General features: G+C 48.6%; 1 protein-coding gene, 1 long non-coding RNA gene and 2 other non-coding genes across 7 annotated transcripts in view; 3 read left to right on the forward strand and 1 right to left on the reverse strand.

Annotated features, from left to right (window-relative positions):
• TRAF7 (TNF receptor associated factor 7) overlaps positions 1–10,463 on the reverse strand; it is a 46,330-nt gene extending 35,867 nt beyond the window's left edge. Inside the window, exon 1 of one of the 4 annotated variants that reach the window (XM_038417883.2) lies at positions 10,288–10,463. The gene's annotated coding sequence lies outside the window, so the exon portion shown is untranslated. Of the gene's footprint in view, positions 1–2,756; positions 5,023–5,082; positions 5,155–10,287 lie in introns of those variants that run through there. The other 3 variants (XM_043493209.1, XM_043493207.1, XM_038417886.2) reach the window with 3 other exon arrangements.
• A 415-nt stretch (positions 10,464–10,878) lies between these two features.
• On the forward strand, positions 10,879–12,236 carry LOC122455969. Its single transcript, XR_006274516.1, has 2 exons — positions 10,879–11,724; positions 12,042–12,236. It is a non-coding gene; the product is annotated as an uncharacterized LOC122455969 (long non-coding RNA).
• On the forward strand, positions 11,558–11,632 carry LOC119863111. Its single transcript, XR_005295497.1, has one exon. It is a non-coding gene; the product is annotated as a small nucleolar RNA SNORD60 (small nucleolar RNA).
• LOC119863110 lies at positions 11,806–11,891 on the forward strand. Its single transcript, XR_005295496.1, has one exon. It is a non-coding gene; the product is annotated as a small nucleolar RNA SNORD60 (small nucleolar RNA).
• Positions 12,237–12,696: the final 460 nt, after the last annotated feature.

Genomic DNA, 12,696 nt, shown 5'->3' on the forward strand with positions numbered 1-12,696 from the left:
TCTGGAGATATCACACCTTCTCCACTTGATAAAGAATTCCGGATACCCGAAGACAGAGTCACACGTCAGGGCTCAGGAGAGCCTTCGCTCTCTCTCTCAGCCATTACCTGTGTGCATGTGACAGAGACAGCCCTAGAAATTGCAAGTCTATGCACAGAACACAGAGACAGTGCAGCCATCAGCAGTGCGAGCCTCCTTCCACTGTAAGTGGATCACAACTTCTGTCCTGGAGGGGACTCGGTCTCTCTACGACTGTGTTCAGGCTATATGGTTTATTTAATCCTTGACTGGTGCAAAAGCAGGCAAGGACAGCCTTGTGGCTAAGGCACAAAGGAGACCAGATTCATGGGTTCTACTCCTGGCTCTGCTGCAGTCTCATTAGGCGACCTTGGGAAAGTCACCTCACCTTTCTGGGTCTCAGTGTCTCCATGTGTAAATGGGGATAACAATACCCACCTCAAAGGGCTGTGAAGCTGAATTAATAGATTGTTAAGCCCAGAAGAGACCATTATGATGATCTAGTCTGACCTGTCCAACACAGGCCAGAGAATTCACCAAGTGATTCCTGCAGCAGCCTGTGACTTCTGGTTGAGCTACTGCAAGTCTTTTAGAGAGGTCTAGAAAGTGCGTTGAGATCAACCAACAGACTGCGCTTGAGAAATGCAAAATATTGTTAAAAGAGGTACAATAAAAGGGGCCCCAGTTACTACCATGCAGGACGACAGGCTTTGTAGCATTGATCTCTGTTCTTCAGGAACAGAATCAGCCTTTCTAGTCTGTGTGTGTTCTTTTGCTGGGCTCAGACATCATGCTTCTTCTCCGAGTCCCTCTGAAGTGGTTTTCCCCTTCTAGAAAATAGTCAGCTTTAGTTATGGACAAACTATTTGCAATATTTTGTTTTAAAAACTGAATCAATAACTTGTACACATTCTTACAACTGGATCAAAAATAATTTTCAGGGGGATAAAGCATCTAGTTTTTCCTTAGATCACATCACAGCTTAGATCAGAGGTCAAAGGTCACAATCAATCTTGCAGCATTGAAAACAAGAACTATGCTTCACAATGCTTTCCCCGACTTAATTTTAGGAAACTTGGGGGGAAAAAGCTTCCCCTAGGAATCCACACCAACCTCAGTCCTGGTGGTATTGTATATGTGCGCAAGAAATACACATCTGAAACAAAGCACAGCTGCCTACTCTGGGCAGAATGTCAGAATTTGCTGATCAACCCAGAAGTAGTGATAACAACCCCAGGAACTTACTGTACAAACACAGACCCTGATCTCAGCCCCTACACTTCTCACCTCCCCAGCTCCCACAATTCATACACAGGCTCCTCAAATATTCTGTGGCAGAGGAATTTGCCTGTGAAAAAGCAGCAGCTGAACAGAAGCTAATCTGTCCTCAATCAATCCAACCTTTGGTGTTTGACTCACATTGGTTGCAGTGGATTTAAAAGCCATCTTTCACTTGAATTGTGAAGAAATTTAAACACCACCAAATACCCAGTGGTAAAGTTTAATAAGTGATCAAAGAAATCCCTGTCAATATCAAGGGAACTGTTGCCAAGTGGTAGAAAACCTGCCTCATCCTCGACTCTAAAAGCAGCACATTGCATTCTGCCTTCTTAAAACTCACCCCAATTGTATGACTATTTCTTCTTTACCTCCTGTCCTAAACTGTTGCGTACTGCCGTTGTCCGCTGTTAAACAGCCACTATGTTCCATCCTAATGGTGGCTGCATTCCTCTGGCAGGGTCCAGCAATTCCATTTAAAGAAATCTACGGGGATTCTCTGGCTGAAAGGCATTCTGAGAAACACAAGCCATAATCCTACCCAAACATATGTAGCATCCATTTTTTTTTAAACCGCTTTGAAATTGGATGACTTGCTTTACCCATGTTCTGGGTGCAACTGGTTTGCTTTAAAGACTCATCTGAAATATGCCCACCATTGTCCCCTTACTAGAAGTGTCACAAAAGCAATGAGAAGAGAAAAATGTCAGTGCGTTTCAGTTGTCTGCTCATATTACTACATCTCCCTGAACTTTGCTGCTTAAAACAGAAACAATCAATCAGATACAATGAAAGCCAACCAACCCTACTGCTAGAGAAACTTTCAACTGGCATCAGAGCAAAGGAAATACAGACTACTGATCGCAGGGATTGCAAAAGATAGCCATGAATGGACCTAGGAACCCCGTGCACTTTGACACTTGAAAACAGACCCTTGATTCCTTCAGATAAATTTGTGACAATGGTGATTTCCAAATGTAAGCGCAGAAATTCAGAAGCAGCTTTTAGATCGAAAATGTACCAACTCCCATACTAATAAAACACTCAAATGTTTCCTTTAAATAACACAGAGCACTTTACAATGGAGTGGCAGTTTTAAGAGTAGCTGACATATAAGACCTCTTTAGTTAGCATTTGTGACAGCATTTGGAAATGTAGAGTCCCCCGATCACTGCACAGGAAAGGGTTAATGATGCATCAAGCTGACCTTATATACCAGCACATTAAGATATCGTAAGGTATTGCAATTAGGTGCAGGTGAAGGGTAACAGCCACTTCCAAACAGAACTTGAATTTTAGCTCCATTCAGCTTCCTTACTCAGCTTTGCATACAGCTATGAACAGGCATAATACTTCCCTCACCTGTCATTGATTTCTAAAAAACAAGAGCCAACTTCCGACTGTGCTTCAAACAGAAACTCTGCTGACATGCACAGGACACTCCTTTCACAGGGCTTTACCTTGTGCGAAATTCACTCGGGCTATTCGAGCTGGAAGCAAGAAGCAAAGCTCACCAAGTGGCTCCCAGGACAAAGCGCTCCAGCTCCAGGCAGACTTTTACTCTTTCAAAATGTCTCTTCCACTATCTGTGTGCGTGTCTGTGTGTATCGCTGGCTCTTAAGTGATGTAAACAGAAAGGCATGCAGAGAAGTGGGTGATATGTAAATTCAGATGGAAAAATCCCACAGCTCAGCCAATCCCAACTCTCCATTTTGGCTTCGATTTAGACTAGCAAGGAAAACCCTCCCCGCACAAGGATTTACTCTGGCCTGACAAACCTCCCAGGAGAGCTTAGTACATATACAGTGCTCGCTCCAGAGGGATGTTAGAACTGGGCCAAAGAAGGGCAGAAATTCTTAAACTATTCATAGCGTTTAGCAGTTTAATAAACGGCAGCTCACGGTTTGCAGACCTGCCCAGGGACGCTGGGGTGACTGGAATTGTTGTGATCACAAACAACCCTGTTACTGAGCGGAGAGCCTGTCTGAAGAGCTACCATAGCTGGCATAGATCAGGAGACAGCTCACTATAGTTACAAGCCTGTGAAACCTGCTCCAATGAGAAGAATCTGGTCGTAGGATTTTAGGTTTGCCCCTGCTGCAGCCAGTGATCTCCAAGGGGAAACACACATGGCCCTTTCTCCATTGCTTTCAAATCAAACCCCTATTTATGTTTTCTCCTAGCTCCTAAGAGTCACTGTTGACTCAGCTGAAGCTCAAGAGAAGCTGCGTTAAGGGGAAGAGGACAGTTTGCACCATCCAAAATGAACCAAAACTCTGTCAGTGACATTTGGACTAACACGTGTTTTTTGGCTTTGTTTTTTAAATTGGTGGTGGGATTTTCAGATGTGCCCTGCACTGGCCTAATTCTGCTCCCATTTCAATCAATGGGAATTTTACCCTGGACTTCAGTGGGAGCTGAGCTAGGCCCCAGTGCAGGGCCCATTTGAAAATTCCTCCCTCAAATCTTCGAATGCAGCACTGAGACCCCCAACGCCACAGTGATGGGACTGTACCAGTTTGGGAAACCGAGCAGGCCCGGATCCGTTGCCCAAAGAGAACAAAGTGACACCAGAGTGTGTGGGAAGCAGCGTAAAAGGGTGAAAAGCAAGCAGGATTTTAAAATGTTGCTTGTTTTCATAATCGAAGGGTACAGAAGTAAGACTGGGAAGGATCTTCTCCCCTGCGTCCTTCAGATGACACGGATGGAGGAGGTGTGTTTGTCTGACCGGGGCCATAAGCAGTCTGAAAGACTAACATTACCACAATGGAAGATTTATAGATTTTAAAACCAGAAGGGACTGTTAAGATCAAACATAATAAAAAAGGGCTTGATCCTGAGGGTACTGGGCACCCACAGCACACCCTAAAGTCAACTGGAAGTTGCAAGATCCTCAGCACCACTCAGAATCAGTCCCAAGTAAACATATTCACTTCACAATTCCCCTCCAGCTCATCACATGACACAGCTTCCCGCAGAGCAGGTCCTACCCTTATTGGGAGTTGCACAATCAAGAACAACAAACTGAACGGAACAACCTCCCAGATCTCTTGCTTCTGTGTTTCTCACCCTGGCAGCACGAATGCAGCTTTGAGGGCCGTGCAGGCGTTAATACAGGTACTACTGTTACCTAACACCACTACATCTCTTCGGCTTCCTTTCTGGAGTTATTTTCACTCACTGAACGCTTACACCTACCCTTTTGTGCATCAGTTTGGCCTTGGTTGCCCAACACCACTTAGGAATATTTCACCAGAGAGAAACTAATCTTTACCTTTTCCTAGCTACACCTTGCTGAGGCATTTTATTTGCAGTGGAGCAAGATCAGCCACAGTGCAGAGCACTCCAAAAAACAAATCCAGCACTTTCCAGATTGTCATGTTTGAGTTTACTGTGGCATTTCTCAGTCTGACTCTGGGAAATAGTGCAGTAAGCTCCACCCACACTGCATGGGAGTGAAGGCACTGGGATTGGAGAGCTGGGATCAATTTCCTCTGCCACCAACTTCCCAGGTGTCCTTGGGCAAGTCACTTCATCTTTCTGGGCCTCAGTTCCTCACTATCAAATACCAAGCCCTTTCTCCCATCTTGTCCATTTAGGTTCTAAACTCTCTGGGGCAGGGCCCGGTTCTTACTATATACATGTGCAGCACTTAGCAAATGGAGCCCCATTTTCAGTTGGGGCCTCTAGCCACTACGGTAATACAATGAATAATGATAACTGCGGATTTCTTGAAGTGGTAACTGCTGAATGTGTTCCAAAGAGCTGACTGCATAATGCACTCACCTCAGTGCTTCTCCAGTGATGAGCACGGTACAGCTACAGATAGGTTAAACAACTGTAATGGGATGGACTGGTAAGGAAAGGGTTAATCCCTCTCTGCCCAGATCTTTGCCTTCACTGCAGGGATTCGCAAAAAGAAAAGCAGTACTTGTGGCACCTTAGAGACTAACAAATTTATTAGAGCATAAGTTTTCGTGAGCTACAGCTCACTTCATCGGATGCATCCGATGAAGTGAGCTGTAGCTCACGAAAGCTTATGCTCTAATAAATTTGTTAGTCTCTAAGGTGCCACAAATACTGCTTTTTTTTTTTGCGAATACAGACTAACACGGCTGCTACTCTGAAAACTGCAGGGATTGTTACTGAGCAGAATAGGGCTGGGCTACAATGGAGCAAACTTCTTTTCTGGGGAGTGTCTGGACTCGGACTCCGACAATGTGGAGCCCTTCAGACTGTGCCCAGTGAGCCTTGGCTGCAAGGAACCTTTTGCCTCCCTTTCTCAGAACTCCAAAGGTGCCAGATGTCCCTCCTCCCACCATATCCCCTGACTGTCACAGAGCGCCATGGTCTGCTCCAAAACCCGGCAGAGTTCCTGCTGGGGAGAGACTGGGCAGATGAAGTCCCAGGGAGCCACACAGAGGAACCTGTAACAAAGAGATTCTTTAGCAAGTTACTGTATGCGGCTGCAATCTCCTATTTAAAGAAAGTGTATCCAGGCTTCTGCTCCTGGCAGCTCGCATAATAGCAACCTTGGCATGTTCCAAGAGCTGCACAAATGCTAACTAATGGGAACAAAACTCCCAGCTCTTGCCAGTGGGTGAAGGAACCCTCTGTTGCGATTTGCTAAGAGTGGATTTTAATAGCAATTAATTTGACAATGTAGGAACTTGGAGCTGAATTTATTTTTAAATGTTCAAGCTTGTCCCAGTTGCTGACACCTACATCAGTGAGCCCTTCATGCGTTGGCTAGATTCAGCTGCCCCTACATTCCTGAAGAGTTCATCTTCTTCTGACTGGGAGAGTGACAAGGCTGGACAAATGGGAGAGCAACATGTATGCAAAAGAGATTTGGGGGCATAAGATTTAAACTGAAGCTTGTAAGTGACAAGTGTTGACTAGTGCAGAAATTATATCAGGTAGACCTGGTGCAGGAAGCAATGTCTTGCAACCCGCACTTCCTCGATTCCCTGCAGAATCCTACAAGGCCCTGCCTGAAACCAGCACCATTTCTCAGCTCTCTCTGCTATAAGCAGCATTACGAACATAGTCAGCATGTCAACAAAGCATCCACAACCCAGCCTTCTATATTCCTGGGTAACCCTTAAAGCCATAAGTCACAACTGTTTGATTAGCTACATTCAGCTTTTCCCAGAGAGCTTGGGTTCAAAATCTTCAAAATTGGGTGTGGAAAGTTAGGCCCGAAATCGACACATTCCAGCACCTAACCAAGTGTCAACATTTTCAGAGGTGTCAAGATCCCGCAGTGCCAGCTGAAGTCAACATGGACCCTTCATTGGGGGCCAATGGCTCACTTTCTATTTCAGACATTACAACAGCTGCTAGGTCCAGAATGGTTTTCCTCTGTGAGGAGTGCGGCCTATCATAGGTTTTACTGCAGGTTTACAGGTTTTACAGCCGATTTACCAGATACTTACTCCTGTTATCACATACCTACTTCAGCATGCCTACTGCAGACAGATTCGTGTCTGAACCAATGCCCATTGTAGTAAATGGGAGGTTCTCCATTGACTTCAATGGATATCAATCAGGCCCTGGATAGATTTTATTTGTACATGCATTTTTTATCCTTATTCAGAAAATTGCACTGTTAACCCCTTCACACTCATGGCAGGTAGATATCTATATACAAGAATTATTTAAAATCCCTAGCCAACTGAACAACCCTATGCATTTATGTATGTAAATATAAATGTATGAATATAAATATTCATTGTCATACATATGGATACAAATCAATTCCTCGCCTACGTGGCCATGCATGCACAGAGAGGAAAGTAGTTAACACATATTTCCATTCCTTCATCTCACCTGATGCACGAGAGAGATTTTGGCAGATCTGTGCCTCTGGGCAGTAATATCCATATGGGGCCAAGAAACTCCAAGAAAATCTCTCTACATTCTTCTGCTGGGGAGAAATTGCAGAACAAAGCAAGGATCCTGCAGGGACACAGGTCTTTGGGCGTAGAGTCTTTGTGTGTCCCCCTCACCATTACCTGGCAACACAACCCAGTCCTCAGCTAGTGCTTACCCTTAGGAGTTTCAGTGGGAAACTCTCCAGAGCCAGTGGGGAGGGGAAGAAGGGCAATGCACAGTCTCTCTGACCTACCCACTTCCCTCAGACAGACGGCCATCCAGAGAAGCAGGTAGGGATGCTGCCATGGAGATGGCTGACCTGCTTTCCCCCATTCTGCATGGCAAGAGTAATCACAGCACTGTCTGGCCCTCACCCACTTATACAGCCCTTCCATCCCAGAGCGCATAGCAAATGTAACCAAATGATCCTCCAGCTCGACAAAGAGATTGCTCACCCAGCAGCCATTCTATGCTGAAATGCAAAGGTACTTACTACTAATGCTAATCAGATTAGGAGAGAGGTGAATTAAAACTGCACAGGGACTTTAAGGAGAAAAACTGAAATTACCAGAGCAGAAAGAAAGGATTTGGTACCATTTTCAAAGTTCAGAAAATACATTAATGCCACACAAGAGTTCTTTGCAGTGTAGTTAATCTTCACAGGAAGAACACAGTAACTTGCTCTTTACTTGTTACATGTGCATCAACAGCTGTTGAGGTCTACACTGATCTTTCCTTTCATGTCTATCAGCATACAGCAGACAGGTTCTCGATTAGTGACTTACAATGGGATCCCAGCATGAAGGCAAGCTGAATTGAAAGAGAGCCCATACTTCATAGCTCCACAGAACAAAAAAGATCGGTGGGTTGAAATCTGATCAAGTAGGAAAAAATGGCTCTGGTAACATGCACGGCAACTAGACATTGGCATGAAAATCAAGCGGAATTGAAGAGGTGATCTGAGATGAAAGATTCAAAGAGCAATTTTCCACTCTGCCCCAAAGAGGAAGATCTGTAACCAAAATATCCTTGAGGCAATTGCAGAATCTTACTATTAAATGCATACTGAGAGACAAGTAATGGGAAAGCTAAGGGCACAAACCTGAAGGAAATGTGATCATTGAGGTGATCAAGAGAAATAGAGGACAATCAGCAGCACATGCCCCAGGGGCAGGACATGCAACACAATTAGCCAATATTCATTTGAAATGTACTGTATGATAAAGAAATACATAAAATAGCACCTAGCAGAGAGAAAGTATTGAGATAAGAGATAGGGAGAGCGAGATGCAGTCAAGACTTATTGAGGCCTATGTCCCATAAGGAGACAGGAGACCTGGCTCTATTGTGCACTGGACAGTCACACATCCCCTATTGGGATTTAACAAATGATTTAACTTTTAATAAAAGACAAGGAAACAGCCACCAAGAGAGCCCTGTGCATAGCTTTATCCAGTGGCCAACTGCAGCACTCAGCACCTCCACACAGCTGTCAGTCAGTTAACTAAACACAGGTGCAGCATAGAACAGCTGTTGCAATAATGTGTCAGGCTTGTCATTCCCCCGGCAAGGCTAACCAATAGGAGTGCAACAACTCACAGCATCCGATGAAGTGAGCTGTAGCTCAGGAAAGCTTATGCTCTAATAAATTTGTTAGTCTCTAAGGTGCCACAAGTCCTCCTTTTCTTTTTGCGAATACAGACTAACATGGCTGCTACTCTGAAACAACTCACAGTGTAACCCCCGTGCATAGAGGCCAACAGCCTCTTAACCCTTGAGGTGCTGAGTATCTACCAGGAGCTCCCGCAGCAGACCCTGCACCGAGCAGCAAGTCCGGCCGCCACCATGCGGGGGAGATCAAACTCCACCCCTGTTGCAGCGCTGGGAACAGATGACACCAGTGCCCCTGTCACACAACCAGCCACAGCCTTTCCCCACCCCCAACAGATCCCATCCCTATTCTCCTCACCTGCAGCCTGCCCCACACCCCCTCCCCAGGTCTCCCCCCACAGCCCCCCCTCCCCAGACCCTTCACCCCTAGATGCCTCCCCATGCCCCTCCCCCCACCTTCCCCATAACTCCCCCTTGTGATCCAGCCCCCAAACCTATAGCTCCCCCTTGTGATGCAGCCCCCCCACAGCCCCTCCCCCCACCCTACAGCTCCCCCTTGTGATCTAGCCCCCCACAGCCCCTCCCTCCCACCCTATAGCTCCCCCTCGTGATCTAGCCCCCCACAGCCCCTCCCCCACCCTACAGCTCCCCCTCGTGATCCAGCCCCCCACATCCCCTCCCCCACCCTACAGCTCCCCCACGTGATCCAGCCCCCCACAGCCCCTCCCCCACCCTACAGCTCCCCCTCGTGATCCAGCCCCCCACAGCCCCTCCCCCACCCTACAGCTCCCCCTCGTGATCCAGCCCCCCACAGCCCCTCCCCCACCCTACAGCTCCCCCACGTGATCCAGCCCCCCACAGCCTTCCCTCCCACCCTACAGCTCCCCCTCGTGATCTAGCCCCCCACAGCCTTCCCTCCCACCCTACAGCTCCCCCTCGTGATCTAGCCCCCCACAGCCCTCCCTCCCTCCCACCCTACAGCTCCCCCTCGTGATCCAGCCCCCCACATCCCCTCCCCCACCCTACAGCTCCCCCACGTGATCCAGCCCCCACAGCCCCTCCCCCACCCTACAGCTCCCCCACGTGATCCAGCCCCCCACAGCCCCTCCCCCACCCTACAGCTCCCCCTCGTGATCCAGCCCCCCACATCCCCTCCCCCACCCTACAGCTCCCCCACGTGATCCAGCCCCCCACAGCCCCTCCCCCACCCTACAGCTCCCCCTCGTGATCCAGCCCCCCACAGCCTTCCCTCCCACCCTACAGCTCCCCCTCGTGATCCAGCCCCCCACAGCCTTCCCTCCCACCCTACAGCTCCCCCTCGTGATCTAGCCCCCCACAGCCCTCCCTCCCTCCCACCCTACAGCTCCCCCTCGTGATCCAGCCCCCCACAGCCCCTCCCCCTCCATTCCCCGGCCCTCACCCAAGGGCTCCCCAGCCTCAGGGCCGGGACCCCCATCCATCCCCGCGGGCCCCGGCCCCTTAGATCCCTGGCCCCGCACTCACCTGGCGGCGGCGGCGGCCCGACCGCGGCTGGACGGTACCGGCCCATAGTGATCTCCTGCCCCTCCGCCTCCTCCAGCTGCTGCCCCGGCGCTTGGTGTGCTTGCCTAGCCAGGCCGGAAGCGCAGGTCCCAGGGCTCCTTGGGAGCTGTAGTCCCTCATCGCCAGCCCCCAACCCACTCGCCAGAGAACCCCGTGGCTCACGGACTACAAACCCCAGCAGCCCTAGGCCGCCTTGCCCTGAGTGGTGCTCATCGGCTCACTCTATGCCGCAATCCATATCACTATTGGCCACTAGTGTACGTCCCTCAAAGCTCCTGCCCAATCGCACGGCTAAAAACGAGTCTCTGGTAGGACTGGGGCGTGGGGGGAGCAGCTACCAATTAGAGCCGGAGGAGGCGGGGCTTTTCCGAAACGAGTATTTGTGAGTGGCTGTGCGGGAGGAGGGAGCCTGCCCAATGGCGGCGCGGCGGGGGCGTCTATAAAAGTCGCGGTAGGGGGCGGGCACCTTTTTTCCGCGCGGAGGTGGCCGAGGTGAGGGCGGCTCGTAGGCGCGCTCCGTGCTGAGGGAGGGGCCCGGGCCCGGCCCCGGCCCCGGCCCCGGCGGGGGGGCTGCGCGCGCTGCTGGCCGGGGGCTGCCTGCGGGGAGGGGGTTAGACCCGGGGCCGCTAACACGCTCTCCAGCTCTAGTGCGGACGGGCCGGTGGCGGCTGTAAGCCGTGTTAGCTGGGCGGGGCCGTGCCCCCACCCCAGCGGGCACGTGTTAGACGCCTCCTGCCTTGGGCTGTAGTGTGAGCAAGGCAGGCTGGTGGCTTCACACGTGCTGGCTGGGCAGGTCTACACTTGGAGCGGAGGGCAGGGCTTGAGTCCCCTGCTCGTGTAGACTGAGCTCAGTGCACGTATATCTGTAAACTGGAAAACGAAAAGGACTTCTGGCCCCTTAGAGACCAACCAATTTATCTGAGCATAAGCTTTCCTGAGCTACAGCTCACTTCCCCGGATGCAAACTGGGAATCACATTCTCCCCCCCCCCCCCTCGCCCCATGCCAAGTGTGGACCTAAGCTGCATGGCCAGCTAACATGTTACAGCTGTCCTGCGTATGCTCTGTTTAAAACTTGTTCGCTGTCGTGGCTTTAATGCACCTGTTTTTTCTAGTATATACTTAACCTTGGGGTCTGCTATTGACACGCTCTTGCCCAAGTTAAAGGTTGGACAAGCTGCTGTTGTGGAAGCTGCTGCATTAACCGTTGCAATATGTGTCCTGCCAAGGGTAGCCTGTGATGAGCTTTGTTTGACACCTCGTATGACACCTAAGCCGAGCTTGATTACACTTCATGCCTGAGGCTGCACCTTTGTACTTGTAGCTGTCATTACTTGTTTGAGATGTATTAACTGGTGTCTTTTTAGGTTGCTCGATGGTCTGGTCAACACAAGTAGAGGTGAGTCTAGACCAGTGATTGTTGTTAAAATGAGGCCATGAACTCTGCATGTTTCAGCTGGGCCAGCAAACCCTAAACTTGAGCCAATGATGAGTGACTTTATTTCTGATACCTTGTCTGAAAACTGTACCTGCAGTATTTGATTATGGTTTTTGTGGCTGTGGCTCAGACTAGTTTTAAATCTTGTTGAAGTAAAGGTGAAAATTCTGACAAGGACTGGAATAGAGAAGTTTGTAATCTATGCAGGGGGAAGTCAGTTTGCTACTTGTCTTACTATGTATTTACTGGTTGAGTGTAATGCTGCTGTCTCTTTGTAGGAATGAAATGGACCAGAAGAGCAGCTCACTTCCATTGTTGGCATCAAAAGGACTGTAAATCTCATTAATTCAAATGCACAGGCTGTAATTTGGATTTACTTTAAAGCACTTGTTACCTGTTATGCATTTTTGAATGAAATGTGAAAAGTATATTGTATGAGTGAAATGTAAGTCTTATTAAACAGAGTGAAACAACTTGCTGTACTTTTAATGTGAGACTTGCCTATTCACATAACATGCCAAATGTTCACTCCTGAGTGAAGGTTGTTTGTGCAGATGGAACTTTCTGGAGTGCTAGTCTAAACTGCCATAAAACTCAGTACTGTTTCAAGGGCAGGGTGCATTTCTTTGGCTTTATCTTTACAAATAACCTTTTATTTAATATGCTTATTGGAAGAGCCTGTGGTGCGGGAGCAGGAGAAGAATATGCTGTTAAAATGTGTGGAGGGAAGAATCATTTTATCTGGAAAAGATGATCCTTAATTCCATGCTGCTCTATAGCATGTAGCTTTGGCCCAAGGTTCAATAATCCTTAGCCTTTTTCTGGTGAGGTGGGAAGATTTATCCCCATTTAAAGTAACAGCTAAAGCTAACAATTCTTCTGTTTTCAAAGATGGTCTTGGACTTTGGTAGAGATAGTCCAAATGAGAAACCC

Source organism: Dermochelys coriacea, chromosome 10, assembly GCF_009764565.3.
Source record: "Dermochelys coriacea isolate rDerCor1 chromosome 10, rDerCor1.pri.v4, whole genome shotgun sequence".
NCBI classification, from domain to species: Eukaryota; Metazoa; Chordata; order Testudines; family Dermochelyidae; genus Dermochelys; species Dermochelys coriacea.